The sequence below is a fragment of the Pleurodeles waltl genome, chromosome 7 (assembly GCF_031143425.1).
Source record: "Pleurodeles waltl isolate 20211129_DDA chromosome 7, aPleWal1.hap1.20221129, whole genome shotgun sequence".
NCBI lineage: Eukaryota > Metazoa > Chordata > Amphibia > Caudata > Salamandridae > Pleurodeles > Pleurodeles waltl.
The window spans coordinates 4,537,138-4,553,520 of NC_090446.1; the positions used below are offsets into that span (position 1 = coordinate 4,537,138).

Here is a 16,383-nt window from a genome sequence, read left to right on the forward strand (position 1 = left end):
CAAGGCACTTTTGGCATCAGTCTTCCTTATTTCAGAATCTCCTTCCAGTTGTCGTAACTGAAATGTACTGTAACATTTGAAGGAAGCGAGTCTTCCCCTCAAGGAACCTTAGGGCTTAGCTTAGATTTCAGCAGACGGGTTAGTTCATCACAGTAGTGACGGATTGCCTGCCGCCAATATATATATCCCACTATATCCTATGGGATTTATATTTCAGTGGGCAGCTGCCCGTCACAATTGACGGAGTAACCCCTCTGCCAAAGTCAAATCAAGCCCTTAGTCTCTTACCTCACCTGAAACCAAGTTTTTACGTCCCTGTTAGGATAGAGGTAGCAATATCCTCCAAATAGTTACACTTCTGCCACCTAATGAAGTGTCCCAAGTACCGTTGCCATCTTTGGTCTGATCATGCTTAGTTATTTAAAGACAGTGCAGAGCTTCGTGAAGCACAGGATGTGCTATTGCTAGCTACCTTGATCAATAATTGCAAGCTACGCATAGGAAGGGATCTAATTTATTACCCGACTGGGCCTTAAGGCACCAACATGGCCACCAAATCCTACACGCTTTTACTTGTGCAGTCTTTAGAGGGAGGTGAGTGAGGGGGAAGAATCTAATATAAAAAGGTAGGGTGCTTTTAATTATTTTGAGTAATATTTGTTAATTTAACTAGTATATTGTATTTAATAATTTTGTTAAACAATAAATGTGATGTTATTCTGCTTTAACATTTTATATTTGTAGTTTTAGGTTAATAATTATTTTAAATTAATTTTGTTATATTTTGCATCAAAACCCTTTAATATTTTTTTATAAAAAATTATTACACGTAATTTTGTTTCTATATGGTTTCTGCTCCTTTGTGATGGAGACCTCTGCTTATGTGTGAAAAGTTCCTAGTAGGAATGTTATACTCGTGAGCCCTGTTCTAGCAGGCTGCACCCCAGGTTTGGCGTGATTGAGACATTTAAGTCTGCAGCGAGTAGTAAATTTACATTGAAAATAGTGAATGGCAAAAAAGTGTAGGGATCGGTAGATAGTTCATACTTGAGTAAATGTACCTTTGTGAACCGGCTCCTCTGTTCTCATCTCAAAGCAGAACAGATGACAAAAACAAATTAATGTTAATGCTGGTTAATTCACAAACCCTTTCTTAATTTTGTGTGTTTTCCTCTTGCTCTGGGTCAAGTTCTGGTGAGAGCAATTAAGTGCTGGCCCCCAAAAATAGTTGCCGATGGGCTCTGCCTGCAGCCACCAGGTCACTAGAAGGTCTGCAATATGTGAAGGCCACAACACAGCTCTCTCGATAGCAGAATTGCCGGAGCTCCCAATTTAGGTGGGCAACTCCCAGTTTGTGGAGCAAAACATTGTTATCTCACATTTCTCCATCATCTACCTTAAATTGTCCTCCACTACAAAGTTAATGATATTTTTTTTTTTTGCCAACACTTGCAGTTTAGGCAGGGAGGATTAAAAAAATTCGAGCTATCGCGTTAAGAATTTTAGATTCTATTAAGGGCACGGAGGCGAGGATTATGCTTCCCCTTCTTTACTGACGTAAAGCACAGCAGCCAATAACAATACAATAAAACTTTAAACTACATATCCCAAGATCCCTAGCTCTTAACTGTCCAATCATAAGTCATCCCTTCCCTATACATTCTTGAAATAACACAACTTTCTTTGCTCAACGGAGCTTACGATAACACAGTCCAACAGGCCTGAACCACAACAGCCTCCAGTAGATGAACAATGTCCTCAGAGATAGAACTGAACTTCTTTCCTCACTCTTCTGGAGCGTAATTTTCAAGCAGCTTTGCCGTCAGAGCCTAAGGAATAGAAAAATACGGGATAATATCCAGGAAAAAACACCAACTTAAGTTAGCAGGGTCGGTAAGAATTTAAACATACTCGCCTCTGTGTCCTTAACAGAATCTAAAATTCTTAGCGCAGTAGCTAGAAAGTTTTTAATTCTATGTCAGGACCGGAGGCTTCGGATTCTGCTAGTTTAAAGTTGATCTACTGCTCTTGTTGCTACATCTACAGTTGGTTTATGATGGATTACTTTAAAAGTAGAATCAGAGGACCAATCCGCCGCAGCCATAATCTCTTCCAGTCTAGTGCCCAACGAAAAAGCCTTGGATGCCATAGCCCCTCGCATAGAATGGGCCCCAAAAAGACTGGTATCTATAACAGCTTCCGTCAATACCATTTAACCCAACGGGCTGAAGTTGCAGATGAGACCAGGCGTAAAGGTTTCTGCAGAGAAATGAGTAACTGACCTGCCGAATCTCATCTAAATTCACGAGTCCTATCTTCGTATTCTTTTAAACATTTGACCAAACACAATTTATGACTGTGAGGAAAAGTAGGATAGGAAACGCAACGTGATGCAGTTTTGGTATGTTTAGAAATAGTAAAAGACACCCCAGAAGGCATAAATACTTGAGCTGAAATATCCAGTGCTTTTACATCTGATACTCTTCTGAAAGATATCAAACATAACAGAGTGGCTATTTTAGCTGATAGTTGTTTATGGGAAAGATCTCCATTAGAAGGACAATTTCTCAAAAAGGTTAAAATTATATTAATGTCCCATAAAACCGAATATTTAGGTTGATGAGGATGAATTAATCTAATACCTGGTAAGAGTCTATATACACTGGATGTTCACCAACTGGTTTACCTTCGATATGAGGGTGGCCAGCTGAGATGGCCGATCTATAATTGTTCACTGTCCCATAAGCTAAACCCTGACTAGCTAATTCTGACAGAAAAGTTACCACTACTTGAATTTGAGCCCCCAAGGGGGCCACATCCCATTCACAGCACCAACTACCCAGCGTCGCCAGGCTGATTCATCCCTTCTGTGGGTAGAGGGAGCTCAAAATTGTGAAACTCCAGGCACTTGCCAACGTCTCCTGAAAGTCTCCAAACCATGAGAAACAGAAGGTCCTGCATCACCATTGGATGGGTACGACCCACTGGATCCAGTAATAGACTCGGGAAGGACTGGACAGATGCTGGAACATTGCATGACATCATCATCGTCTCTGGAAACCAGGGTTGGGCCTTCCAACAGGGAAACACAGAGGTCACTTCTGGCGCTTGATCGGAACTAGATCGCTTGGAATCATGCAAAACAGAGGGAACACATACAGAGTCCCCAATGCCCAAGACTGTAGGAATGCATCTAAATTCGTCTCCACAGGATCCGGCATCCAACTGAAGAAGGTCGGGAGCTGTGCATTCTGTCTGGATGCTAAAAGATCTATCATACATGAACCCCATCGAAGATTGATGGGCAGAAAGATCCTGACATGTAACTTCCAATCACTGGAATCCCGAAGGAATCTGGAATTTCAGTCTGCTCTGACATTCGATATTCCTGGAACATATACCGCCATGACAGAAATTTGGAGGAATAGGCAATAATACCAAAGATCCTTGGCTATCTCTGCTAGAAGTTTGGACCTTGTACCACCTAGCCGATTTATATAATGAACCGCTGAGACATTGTCTATCTTCAGAAGAATGCAACACTTCGCTGCATTGGGAGACAGGTATTTGATCTCAAAAGCTCCCGCTAACAATGCTAGACAGTTGATGTGATGACGGAGCTCCTCCAGAGACCAACGCCCCCCCGTCTCCACTGGACCACATCCAGCTTCTCAGCCCCAATGGCTGGCATCCGATTCTATGATCACCTCTAGCAGAGATGCAAAAATGCCTTTGCCGTTCCAGGCTTCCATGTGATCCAGCCACCAGGACATTTTCGTCCTGGCTTCTATCGAGAGTTTGATCTGCTCCAAGTAGGCTAACCCTCTCCGAAGATTAAGTTCTTCAGACGTAGCAATGCTCAATAATGGTGGGAACCTGGAAATATGGCTTCTATAGAGGAGGCTAGGAGACCCACTAGACGAGCTAAGGTCTTCAGTAATATACTTGGAGAGGCAAGGGCTCTCCTCAACTCCTTCTTGATAGAAACTTGTTTGTGAAGGGGAAGTTTCAACTGTGCGTTGATGGAATCTATTTGGAAGCCTAAGAACTCGATCGTCTGAGAAGGAGACAGACTTGACTTCTTTTGATTGATGGTGAAACGTAGATCTTTAAGCAACTGAATTGTCCAAGAGAGATGAAGTATGACCCGTTCTACGTTCTGTCCCAAGATTATAATGTCGTTGAGATATATAATCAGCCTCACCCCGTGTTCTCTGAGGTATTGGACGACGGGGTGAAGTAACTTGGTGAAACACCAAGGAGCTGAAGACTGACCAGAATGAAGGGCAACAAACTCGTAGTATGTCTGACCCCATTGAAACTGTAGGAATCGCCAATGGGGAGCAAATATTAGAACTGTTAGATAAGAATCTTTTAAATCGAGGCACACCATCCAGTCCCTCTCTTGCAACAGATCTCTGAGCAAATGGATACCTTCCATCTTAAAATGGCGGTACAGTAGCCAAGAATTGAAGCGTTTTAGGTTTAACACAGACAAGAACCTCTGCCTTTTTTCTGTACTAGGAATATAGTGCTCATGAATCCCTGAGGGTGTGGAATGGTTTCCACTATAGCCCCTTTTCAAACCAGAGCTTAGACTTCGTCTGTTATGAATTTGCGCTCGTCGAGGGAAAAAAGGTGAGGATTTGGGGGAAGTGATTGCTTCGGGAGGAATAAAACTCTAGGTGACAGCCCCGAACAGTTTGCAGTATCCAAGGATCTTGTGTAATGAGAGCCCATTTGTTCACAAACAACTGAATCCTTCCCCTAATGAAACCCCTGAATCTGGAATTAGGTTTACCTGTAAAATCCGCATCTGCTGCATTGGAACCTCCCCTGTAACCTCCTCTGCGGGACCTGCCTCGTCAACCATGGTATCTGGTGGGGTAGAAATTTGAGGAAGAACCTCTGGCTCTGTAAGTGGCTCTAGATGTCTGCTGGAACCTCAGCCTGGCACTCGACCTCTATAACACCGGGCCCTGAGAAAAAGGGCGTTATTGAAAACTTTTTTGATCGACGTCTGGGCCACATATTTCCCAAGTTCTTTAACAAACCTATCTCCAAATAAGAGCCCGTTAGCTAGAGAACCAGCTTCCTTAGATGGTAGATCAGCCAATTTGGGATCGACCCTCATGAGAAAGGATTTACGCCGCTCTGCAGACATGGCGCAGTTAGCATCACCAAGCATGCAGATGGCTTGTTGAGCCCATTCAAGATTGTCCTCTGGATCTAAGGATGAGTTACTTTCATTCGCGTGGACGGCAAGCTCCAATATTTTAGTCAGAGGACTGGCTAGATCTAACAGCTTGTCCTGACTCCCACACCAGCCATGATCAAGACCCTTCTTAGGATCTTTAGTACATTTTCACATAAAGGTTGCCATGCTAGGTTCCAATTCTGGTGATTCAGCCACCTTACCAATAAGAGTCAGACGAGGACACTCAGAACGTAGGGTGTTGCGAACATCGCATTCAAATCCCTTGCGTAATTTCTCCTGTACATTATGTGCTACTTCTGCGCCGGGAACCTATTCAGTGGACCTAGGATGGATGATATTTTCAGGCTGAAAAAGCAACTTACACCGCTGCTTCTGGGACCTCCGTAGAGGAGTGTGCAATTTGCACTTCTTTTTGCGCGGTTCTTCATCAGATTTGTCAGACTCTGAGGGGTGAACAGAAGTGTCACCTGAACCTGGAACAGATTTCATTCCTGAAGAGCAGGTCGTTCCTCGCTCCGCCGTCCCGCGCCACCTCCTCACCGTCCTCTCACTCCTCCCTTAGAGTATTCCCCAGCCGCTGCGTCCCGTCCGGCCCTCCCGCCTCCCCCTCCTCCTCAGCGTCCTCTCTCTCCTCTCTTAGAGCATTCCCCAGCTGCTGCGTCCCATGCGGCCTCTCCCGCCTCCCCCCTCCTCCTCACTGTCCTCTCTCTCCTCCCTTAGAGCATTCCCCAGCCGCTGAATCCCGTGAGGCCCCACCCCCCCAGCCTTCCTATTTGTCCAGCCCTCCCTCCTCCCAGCTGCCGCTCCCTCCCTCCCCCCCATTTATGGCAGCCGCGGCGCGGTAACGAGGAGCAACTCTTGACCCTGCTACCAGCAGGCAGGTCACTTCTTGCTCCGCCGTCCCGCGCCACCTCCTCACCGTACTCTCCTCCCTTACGAGTATTCCCCAGCTGCTGCATCCCGTGCGGCCCCTCCCGCCTCCCCCCTCCTCCTCACCGTCCTCTCTCTCCTCCCTTAGAGTATTCCCCAGCTGCTGAGTCCCGTGCGGCCCCCACCCCCCCAGCCTTCCCATTCGTCCAGCCCTCCCTCCTACCAGCTGCCACTCCCTCCCTTCCCCCCATTTATGGCGTCCGCGCCAGACCGCGCCCAGCGCCAGTCCCCCTGGCCTTATCAAACAAACCTACTCCCCCCTCACCCTCCACTCACTCAACCCAGGCCCTCGCCCCACCTGCACCCTTTCCAGCCCCACACACACTCATGGCCCCTTTGTCTGCCTCACCTATCATTTCTCCTGCTCCTCACCCCCACAACACACACCAACCATAGCGACCCCCCGACAACAAACACAACACCCCCAACACAAAACACACCTACTCTGCCCCCACCCCCACCAACCAGCCCAGCCACACACCACCCCACAACTAGAACACACCCCGCAACAACACCCTCATGCACCACACCAACACAACCCACCTCAACTGCCTGCTCGTCAACACCCGCTCCCTTCACAAACATGCCATAGAACTCTGGGACCTCATCACATCACACTCACCTGACATCGCCTTCCTCACGGAAACCTGGACCAACTCCTCCTCGGAACCAGACATAGCCATCCCCATCCTCAAGGGATACAAACTCCAACGCAAAGACTGCCTCAACAGGCCAGGGGGTGGCAGCGCCATCCTACACAGGGACACCATCAAAGTCACCACCAGCTCCCAAGACACTATTGACAACACAGAACACATGCACTTCCTAATCCACATTAACAAAAACTCCACCCTCAGAGGTACCCTAATCTACAGACCACCAGGACCACGCCCCGCCTTCTGCGACACCATCGCCAACACCATCAGCTCGCATGCCCTCACCTCCACAGTCTACATCCTCCTTGGTGATTTCAACTTTCACTTGAAGAACCTACAAGACCACAACTCTACCTCCCTCATAGATAACCTCACCAACCTCGGACTCAAACAACTGGTCACCGCACCCACCCACGCAGCGGGACACATGCTCAACACAATTTTCACCTCAAGCTAACACATAGCCTACATCCACACCACCGAACTCCTCTGGACTGACCACCACTGCGTCCACTTCTCCTTCACCAAACTCCCCACACACCTCCATCAACACACCACACCCTACCGCATGTGGGACAAGATCCCCACAGAACACCTGAACTCCCAACTGGCTCACAACCCCCCCACACCAACGACCCCAACACAGGAGCACACAACCTCTCGAAATGGATCACTACCTGCGCAGACACACTGGCCCCCCTCAGAAAACACATCGCCACCCGCAACATCAAGAACGACCCCATGGTTCACCCCGAACTCCAAGACTCCAAGTGCAAATATGGTGACAATAACCCGCCACAACCAACTTCTCCACCCTCAAAGCCACCATTCGCACCCATCACCAACTCATACACACCGCCAAAAGAGACCACTACAAGACACGCCTTGACAACAATTCTCAAAACAGCAAAGAACTCTTCACCATCATTAATGAACTAGCCAAACCCAAAGCCAGCAACATAGACCCTTCACACACACTGCCCCTATGTGACGCCCTCTCCAACCACTTCTACCACAAAATCCTGGACATCCACAACAGCTTCATACCACACACACCCACCACACGCACCCCTCACTCACCCTACTCTACCCCCACTCATGATCCCCCCACCACACATGAAGAAACCGAAAAAACCATGAACGCCATGCACTCCGGATCCCCCTCAGACCCCTGTCCACATCGCATCTACAACAAAGCCAGCCCAACCATCGCCCCCATACTCCGTGACATAATGAACTCCTCCTTCGACTCCGCCACCTACCCAGACCTCTGGAAGCATGCGGATATCACCGCTCTCCTAAAAAAAAACAAAGCCGACCCAGAGATCCTCTCCAACTATCGCCCCATCTCCCTCCTCCCTTTCCCCGCCAAGGTCGCCGAGAAACTAGTCAACACCCACCTATCCCACTACCTCGAAGAAAACAACACTCTTGACCCCTCACAGCACGGAAACGGCCCTCATCGCATGCACTGACGACATTAGGACCAAAGTCGACAAAGGCGAGACCGTCGCACTCATCCTCCTAGACCTCTCCGCAGCCTTTGACACTGTCTGCCACCACACACTCCGCACACACCTCCACAACATAGGAATTCGCCACAAAGCCTTAGACTGGATCACCTCCTTCCTCACTGACTGGACCCAGAGAGTCCGCCTCCCACCTTTCCACTCCACCACCACCAAGATCATCTGCAGAGTCCCTCAAGGGTCCTCTCTCAGCCCCACACTTTTCAACATTTACATGATCCCCCTAGCCAACATCCTCTGATCACACGGAATCACTATCCTCTCCTACACAGATGACACCCAACTCATCCTCTCCCTCACTCGCAATCCCACCACCGCCAAAACCAACCTACACGCAGCTCTCCTCAACACCGCCAACTGGATGACAACTAACCACCTCAAGCTTAACTCCAACCAAACCGAGATCATCATCTTCGGCCCCAACAAAACCGTATGGGACGACTCCTGGTGGCCCACCGACATAGGACCCGCACCCACACCTGCAAACCACGCACACAACCTCAGCATCATCCTGGACCCCTCCCTCTCCATGACACAGCAAATCAATGCTCTATCCTCCTCCTGCTTCCCCACACTCCGCACTCAAAAAAAAATCCTTCAAATGGATTCCTCCAGAGACCAAGAAGAGAGTCACCCATGCACTCATCAGCAGCAGACTAGACTACGGTAACGCCCTCTACGCCGGCACCACACTCAAACTCACACACAAACTCCAGAGAATCCAGAACACAGCTGCACGCCTCGTCCTTGGCCTCCCCCGCCACAAACTAATCTCACCACACCTCAAAACCCTTCACTGGCTCCCCATAAACAAGAGAATCAAATTCAAGGTCCTCATCCACGCACACAAATCCCTCCACAACACCGGCCCGACATACCTCAACGAAAGAGTGAACTTCCACACTCCCACCCGCAACCTCCGATCAGCCAACCTCGCCCTAGCCACAGTCCCCCGCATCCAACAAACCACCACAGGAGGGAGGTCCTTCTCCTACTTCGCCCCCAAAACCTAGAACTCCCTCCCAAACAACCTCCGCAAAACCAAATACCTCCTGCTCTTCAGAAAGAACCTCAAAACCTGGATGTTGGAACAGTGACCCTCCTACCCCCCCACACCCCAAGCGCCTTGAGACCCTCACGGGTGAGTAGTGCGCTTTATAAATTTCTTTGATTGATTGATTGATTGAAGGAATTTCGAGTTCAACGCCTTGATTCTCATGGTCTCTGAGTACTGAGGCCGCTATTTGCGCCAAAGTACCAGCGGAAGAAGAACCCCCAGCCGAGGGTCTTGAGTCTGATTCTGACTCTTGAAGTGGGAATTGAGATACATTCTGGCCGGAGTCTCCTGGCAGTTCCCTACTGCCAAAACTCACCAAGGATTGAGTAAAGGGTTTGAGGGCCTTGATCAGAGCCCAGTTCACGGAATCCTGCACATGATGACTCAGTGCTTCCACAAGATGCCCCTCCATTTGCTATTCATCCTGACTTTCATGTAGATCCAGTTGAAAATCATCGTCATTGGCGTAGTACGCCATATTATGTTAATTAATGAGGAGAGGAAGGGTTTCAGGGGGGGCAGCCCCGGTCAGGTAGTGTAATTGAGGTGTTAAAACCCAAACACCAATTACTGATTTAATTATTAAATAAATAAACCGTGGAGGGAGCGCTTGCAGAGCCCTAGGCAAAGCCTCTAACGTTTTTGTGCCCTGTCGGGTGTTCCTGGGGCCAATTATTGGTCAGATGCACAAGCGCACGTGCAGCCGATTGGAAAGATAAACTTTTTTCCGATCCGGCTCCCGCGCTCATGCGTGACTCACACAACAGAAAGAGGACTACATCCTCAAGGAGAAACACTCTCCCGGCCCCGCTCCCGCCCCACAACATTTGTTGTATAAGTGCGTAAGGAAAATCAGTAGAAAAGACAACAATCAGTACAGTAATAATTACACAATCAATCCACATTAAGCCGTGAAGCGCAACGCGCTACACGGCCAATCAGTAAACAAAACAGCCTTCCACTTCCCCTGCCACTAGTGGGCAGGAGGCCCCGCCACAGGACTTACAGGCCACCAGCACCCCCCCCCTGCAGAAGGTTAACCACCCCGCAGACGTTCCCTATGATCCAGACAGAAGCCAGAGACACTTGCCAAGACCGCCGCCAGGAAATGAGACTCTCCTGATTATCCCCTGTGTGTCCCACTCTGTCACCCTGTCCACTTTGAACTGCCTTTGCTTCCATTCCTATGTCCCCTTGGACAATGCACCTGTGCTACAAACAGATTGAAACAATACCCTAGACTTTCCTCCATCATCACCCCATCCCATTGCACTTTCCCCTCTATATACTAGCGCCATAATAAATACCCTTTGATATAAATCGATTTTGAGTATGTCATGTATTTAAAATATGTATTTATTGAAACAGGTACAACCAGTGCAAATGAACTGTACATAGAATGAGCATAGAACCAATGACCTGTAGCTGGCTGTTGAGATCACACCAGGGGTATTTGTTCCAACAAATCACCAACATCTGCAAAACGAATAGCCAGAGGGAACAGTAAGTGGCCATAGAAGTGGGAAATACCAGCATGCCAATCCCACACAGAATACAACCAAAGTCATTGAAATGTAAAGTTGCACTGTCTCACCTGTGTGTCATTGGAAGTATTGTCGGATCACAGATGTTCTGTTGTCCACATCCTCTGCCTCCTCATCCTCACTGTCCACAGGGTCCACTGCTGCCACAGGGGCATCTCCAGTCTCCTCCTCCTGCAGAAAAGGTACATGCCGTCTGAGGGCCAGGTTGTGCAACATGCAGCATGCCACTACTATCTGGCAGACCTTCTTGGGTGAGTAGCACAGGGATCCACCTGTCAGATGGAAGCACTGGAACCTGGCCTTTAGGAGGCCAAGGGTCCTTTCAGTGATCCTTGTGGTTCACCCATGTGCCTCATTATAACGTTCTTCTGCCCTTGTGGCATTCCTCACAGGGGTCAGCAGCCATGATAGGTTTGGGTAACCAGAGTAACTTTCAAATATTGAGGTACAACATTTAGCCACACACTATCCTGTATGGCCAACACCATTGACATACACCAACATATACTGGGTGGGAACCAGGGCTCACCTATTAGCCACACCCTGTGCCTCTGTAATTGGCCCATCACATTTGTGATGCTGGTATTCCTTAGGATAAAGGTATCATGCACCGACCCAGGATACTTAGCAGTGACGTGGGAGATATACTGGTCCGCCAGGCACACCATCTGCACATTCATAGAGTGGAAACTCTTACGATTCCTGAACACCTGTTCATTCTGGCGGGGGGACAAATTCAATATGTGTTCCGTCAATCACCCCAATTATATTGGGGATATGTCCCATTGCATAAAACTCAGCCTTCACAGTGACCAAATCCTCCACCTGGGGGGAATGCAATGTAGCTGCACATGTGTTTTATCAGGGCAGATAAGCCTCTTCCCAGCACTATTGAGATCATTGGCTGTGACATACCTGCTGCCAAGCCCCCTGTCACTTGGAAAGAACCAGTTGCCAGGAAACGGAGCACTGATAGAACTTGCACAAGAGGAGGGATCCCAGTGGGGTGACGGATAGCAGATATCAGGTCTGGCTCCAATTGGGCACACAGCTCTGTGATTGTGGCCCTGTCCAGTCTATAGGTGAGAATAATGTGCCTGTCCTCCAGTGTAGCCAAGTCCACCAGGGGTCTGTACACAGGAGTATGTCTCGATCTCCTATTCATCCCCAGCGGTAGGTATCTAAGGGACAAAAGAGTGAAGAGGCTGTCCCAAACTGAACAATGAAGCCACAACAGTAGTCGGCAATCTGTAAACATGTTATGGAACTGTGATTTGTCAAGTATGTGCCTATTTATCCTGTGACGCAGCATTATTCCATAGACCTTCCCCCCCTGAAATGGCGTCCGCCTGTCCTGTGTGGAGGGACAGGTGGACGTGAGGTAATGCCGCTGACGTGCGCCGTGGCGGGAGGCGTCGGGAACCGCCATGCAATTCTTCATTGGTTAATATTGGGCCCTATGGGGTACAGTGGCCAATGGTGATCTACGCCGGCGGTGACGGTATGCACCGCCGCAGACGTGACCTCCACTTTCTATCTGATTCCTCACTTGTTTCCTGACCTTCCATAGGAGAGGACTTACACTGGATGTGCTGCTGTGACCTGTGTCTGGAGCCTACCATGGCACGTATGACCGGGGAAAGGGCCCCAGCCTTCACTTCAGAGGAGTTGGAGAGACTGGTGGATGGGGTCCTACCCCAGTACGGACTGCTGCATGGGCCTCCAGAACAACGGGTGAGTACACTGTGGGCACGATGCATATGACATGAATGTATGGAGGGGTGTGTGAAGGCATTGTGTAAGGGGGGAAGAATGTCCTCTTGGCTGGGTACATGTTGAGTGCTGGGCTATGTGTGTGCCAAGAGTGATGGAAACGGGTGTGGTGGGTCATTTGTTTTACAGGCTGGACTGTTTGTCTAATGGTGTTCTCCTGCCTGTATTGCCTCTGCAGGGCAGCGCCCATCAAAAGTAGGGAATATGCAAACCCCTGTGGGTCTATGGCAGGCAGAGCACCCACTGTCAGAAACAGTGGGAGGAACTGAGACGTTGGGCACGGAAGACTGCAGAGACCCAGCTGGAGATGGCCTCCCAATAAGGGAAGGGGTTCCCGTTGAACCCTGACCCCCCTGATGGCCCGCATACTGGCGGTGGCAGTTCCTGAGCTGGATGGGCGCTTGAGGGCATCACAGCAGCCACAAGGGGATGAGTACAGTGGCCATCATTCACTACTGGTCAGGGCTGCGTGGGTCCCAGGTGTACTGCAGTTGGCAGTGTGTGCTCCTCCTCATGCCTTTGTGGCTAGCAATATCACTGGTAGTGCAATGCATAGTGCGTAGGCCCGTTCCCTGTGTGTGAGGGTGCTGTGTACGCCAACGGTGGTGTTGGTACAGACATTGACCCAGTGTCTCCTTTGTCTCTCTCCCCCACCTTTCTTGTTTTGTCAACCTGTTCTTATGTGGCATCACATGGCGGAGGAGCAGAGGCAACGGCAACGCAGGGAGCTGCATCCCACAGGACCCTGGAGGCAAAGTCCACCAACACTGAGGGCACCAGTGGGATGGAGGGCGAGGGGAGCACCATGGCGGAGGCTGGAGGGGACAGCACAGACTCTGATACCTCCTCCGATGGGAGCTCCCTGGTGGTGGCAGACACCTCTGTGACCACCCCAGCTACAGGTACAGCCACCACCCCTGTACCAGTACTACCCTCCCAGCAGCCCCTCAGCGAATTGCCCATGCTCGCTCACCCAGGAGGGTGGGCATTTCCTTCGCCCCAGGCACCTCAGGCCGTGCCCCAGTGAGCCCTGCTGCCCTCAGTGAGGAGGCTATTGACCTCCTGAGATCCATCTCTGTAGGGCAATCAACCATTGTGAATGCCATCCAGGGGCTGGCAGCCCAGATGCAGCAATCTAATGCATTCCTGGAGGGCATTCACAGTGGATTGGCGGCCCAACAGAGATCGATCCAGGCTCTGGCCTCCTCTCTGATGGCAGCCATTGTCCCTCTTTCAACCATCCCCCCTCCAACTACCACTTCCCAGTCCCATTCTCCTCAACCCCAACCCATCCCAAGCACACAGGCAGATGAGCATGCACCCAGGACAACACAGAAGAGTGGCTCAGGCAAACACAAGCACCACACATCATCCCACAGGCACTCACACAAACACTATCCAGATGCAGACATACCAACATCCACTGTCTCCCCCTCCTCCTCCACCTCCCTCCCAGTTGCGTCTACACTCACACCTGCATGCACTACATCATCATCCACTACCAGCATCACTACCACACCTAGCAGAACACACCCCTCACTAGCAGACACCTCCACAACAGCCATGCACCCGTCCCCTGTGTCCTCTCCCACAGTGTCTGTCCCCCCCGTCCTAAAGTACACAAACACAAGTTCGGGCTGGACTGTTACCAAGTGGAACAGGGTCAAGACTGATTTGCATATGGGTGGGTCCAAACTGGGGTGGCATGGTGGGCAAAAGAACGATGGATTAAACCCATATCTGTGATTGGGGTGAGTGTTTGCATTGTTCAGCACTCCGTCCATCATCCTTTTGTGTTGCTAAAGTTGCCCTAAGTGGGAAGGGTATGCCCAGACGTGGGTCCCTTGCTCACTGTGCCACTGGATTCAAGCTAGCCTGGCTGATGAAGGGTGAAACCCTGAAACCGGTCCCAGGATGCTTGTTTCCGGTCCAGGGAGGACCTGGCTTGACAGTTCGGGCTGGACTGTTCCCATGAGGAACAGAGTCAAGACTGATTTGCATATGGCTGAATCCAACCTGGGGTGGCATGGTGAGCAAAAGAACGATGGATTAAACCCAGATCTGTGACTGGGGGTGAGTGGTTAAAAGGTTTCAGCACTCCGTCCATCATCCGTTTGTGTTGCTAGCGCTCCTGACTTCATCAGCCCGGAGTTCGATCTGCAACTCGTGTGACTTCAAGGGCCTGACGACTCCTGCACTGACTCTGGAACCGACACTGTGACGCCGCTCTCTGGAGCTCATCGTGAAGATCACGATGCCCTACAAATCCAAGGTACTGTTTGTGGGTCTTCCTGACAACGTAGCTGGTCTGCGACGCCGCGACCAGCCTGAACTGTTGGTTTTGTTGATCACGACGCCGTGATAGCCCCAGGTGGAGCTATTGTCTTCAAGGAACCGTATTTTTGAGTAAATCTTGCAGAATTCATATTTTTGTTACTGTATGTTGGATTTTTATATTTGGTCTTGTTTTAAATAGATAAATATTGCCTATCTTATATTAGTGAGGGAGAGAGGGGAGGGAGTGAAGAGAGGAGAGGGAGGGACTGAAGGGGAGAGAGGAAGCAAGAGAGAGGGAGACAGATAGGGAGGGAGAGAAAGCAGGAGGGGGAGAGGGAAAGAGAGAGTGAGGGAGTGAAGGCAGGAGAGGGGGGAGAGGGAGACAGAGAGAGGGGAGGGAGTGAAGGAGGGAGAGAGTGAGGGAGTGAAGGAGGGAGAGAGCGAGCAAGAGAGTGAAGGGGAAGAGGGATGGGGAGAGACAGAGGAGGGAGAGAGAGAGGGGGAGGGAATGAAGGAGAGCGAGAGTGAGGAGTGAAGGGGGAAGAGTGAGGGGGAGAGACAGGAGGGAGGGAGAGGGTGGGAGTGAAAGAGAGAGGGAGAAAGGGAGGGTGTGGAAGGTGGGAGAGAGAGGCAGTGAAGGAGGGAGAGAGGGGAGGGCGTGAATGAGAGAGAGAGGGGGGAGGGAGTGAAGGAGAGAGAGAAGGAGGGTGTGAAGGAGGGAGAGAGGTGGAGGAGGGTGTGAAGGAGAGAGGGAGCGAGGAGGGTGTGAAGGAGAGAGAGGGAGGGAGTGAAGAAGGGAGAGAAGGAGAGAGGGAGGGTATGAAGGAGAGAGAGGAGGGAGGTGTGAAGGAGAGAGAGGGGGAGGTTGTGAAGGAGGGAGAGAGAGGGAGAGAAGAGGGTGTGAAGGAGAGGGAGAGAGAAGGATGTGAAGGAGAGGAGGGTGAGAGAGAGGAGGTGTGAAGGAGGGAGAGAGAGGGGGAGGGTGTGAAAGAGGGAAAGAGAGGAGGGTGTGAAGGAGAGAGAGGGGAGGGTGTGAAGGAGAGAGGGAGGGTGTGAAGGAGAGAGAGAGATAGGGTGCGAAGAAGAGAGGGGAGTGAAGGAGAGAGAAAGGGAGGGTGTGAAGAACAGAGAGAGGAGTGTGTGAAGGAGAGAGAGAGATAGGGTGTGAAGAAGAGAGGGGAGGGAAGGAGAAAGGGAGGGTGTGAAGGAGGGAGAGAGGAGGGTGTGAAGGAGAGAGAGATGGGGAGAGAGGAGGGTGTGAAGGAGAGAGAGGGAGGGTGTGAAGAAGAGAGAGGGGAGTGAAGGAGAGAGAGAGGGAGGTTGTGAAGGAGAGAGAGAGAGGGAGGGTGTGAAGGAGAGAGAGAGAGGGAGGGTGTGAAGGAGGGAGAGAGGAGGATGT

At 50.3% G+C, this 16,383-nt stretch overlaps 1 long non-coding RNA gene across 1 annotated transcript in view; it reads left to right on the top strand.

The window, feature by feature from the left end:
* LOC138303505 (uncharacterized) overlaps positions 1-16,383 on the top strand; it is a 1,082,407-nt gene that overhangs the window by 870,431 nt on the left and 195,593 nt on the right. The gene's annotated exons all lie outside the window — the stretch shown is intronic.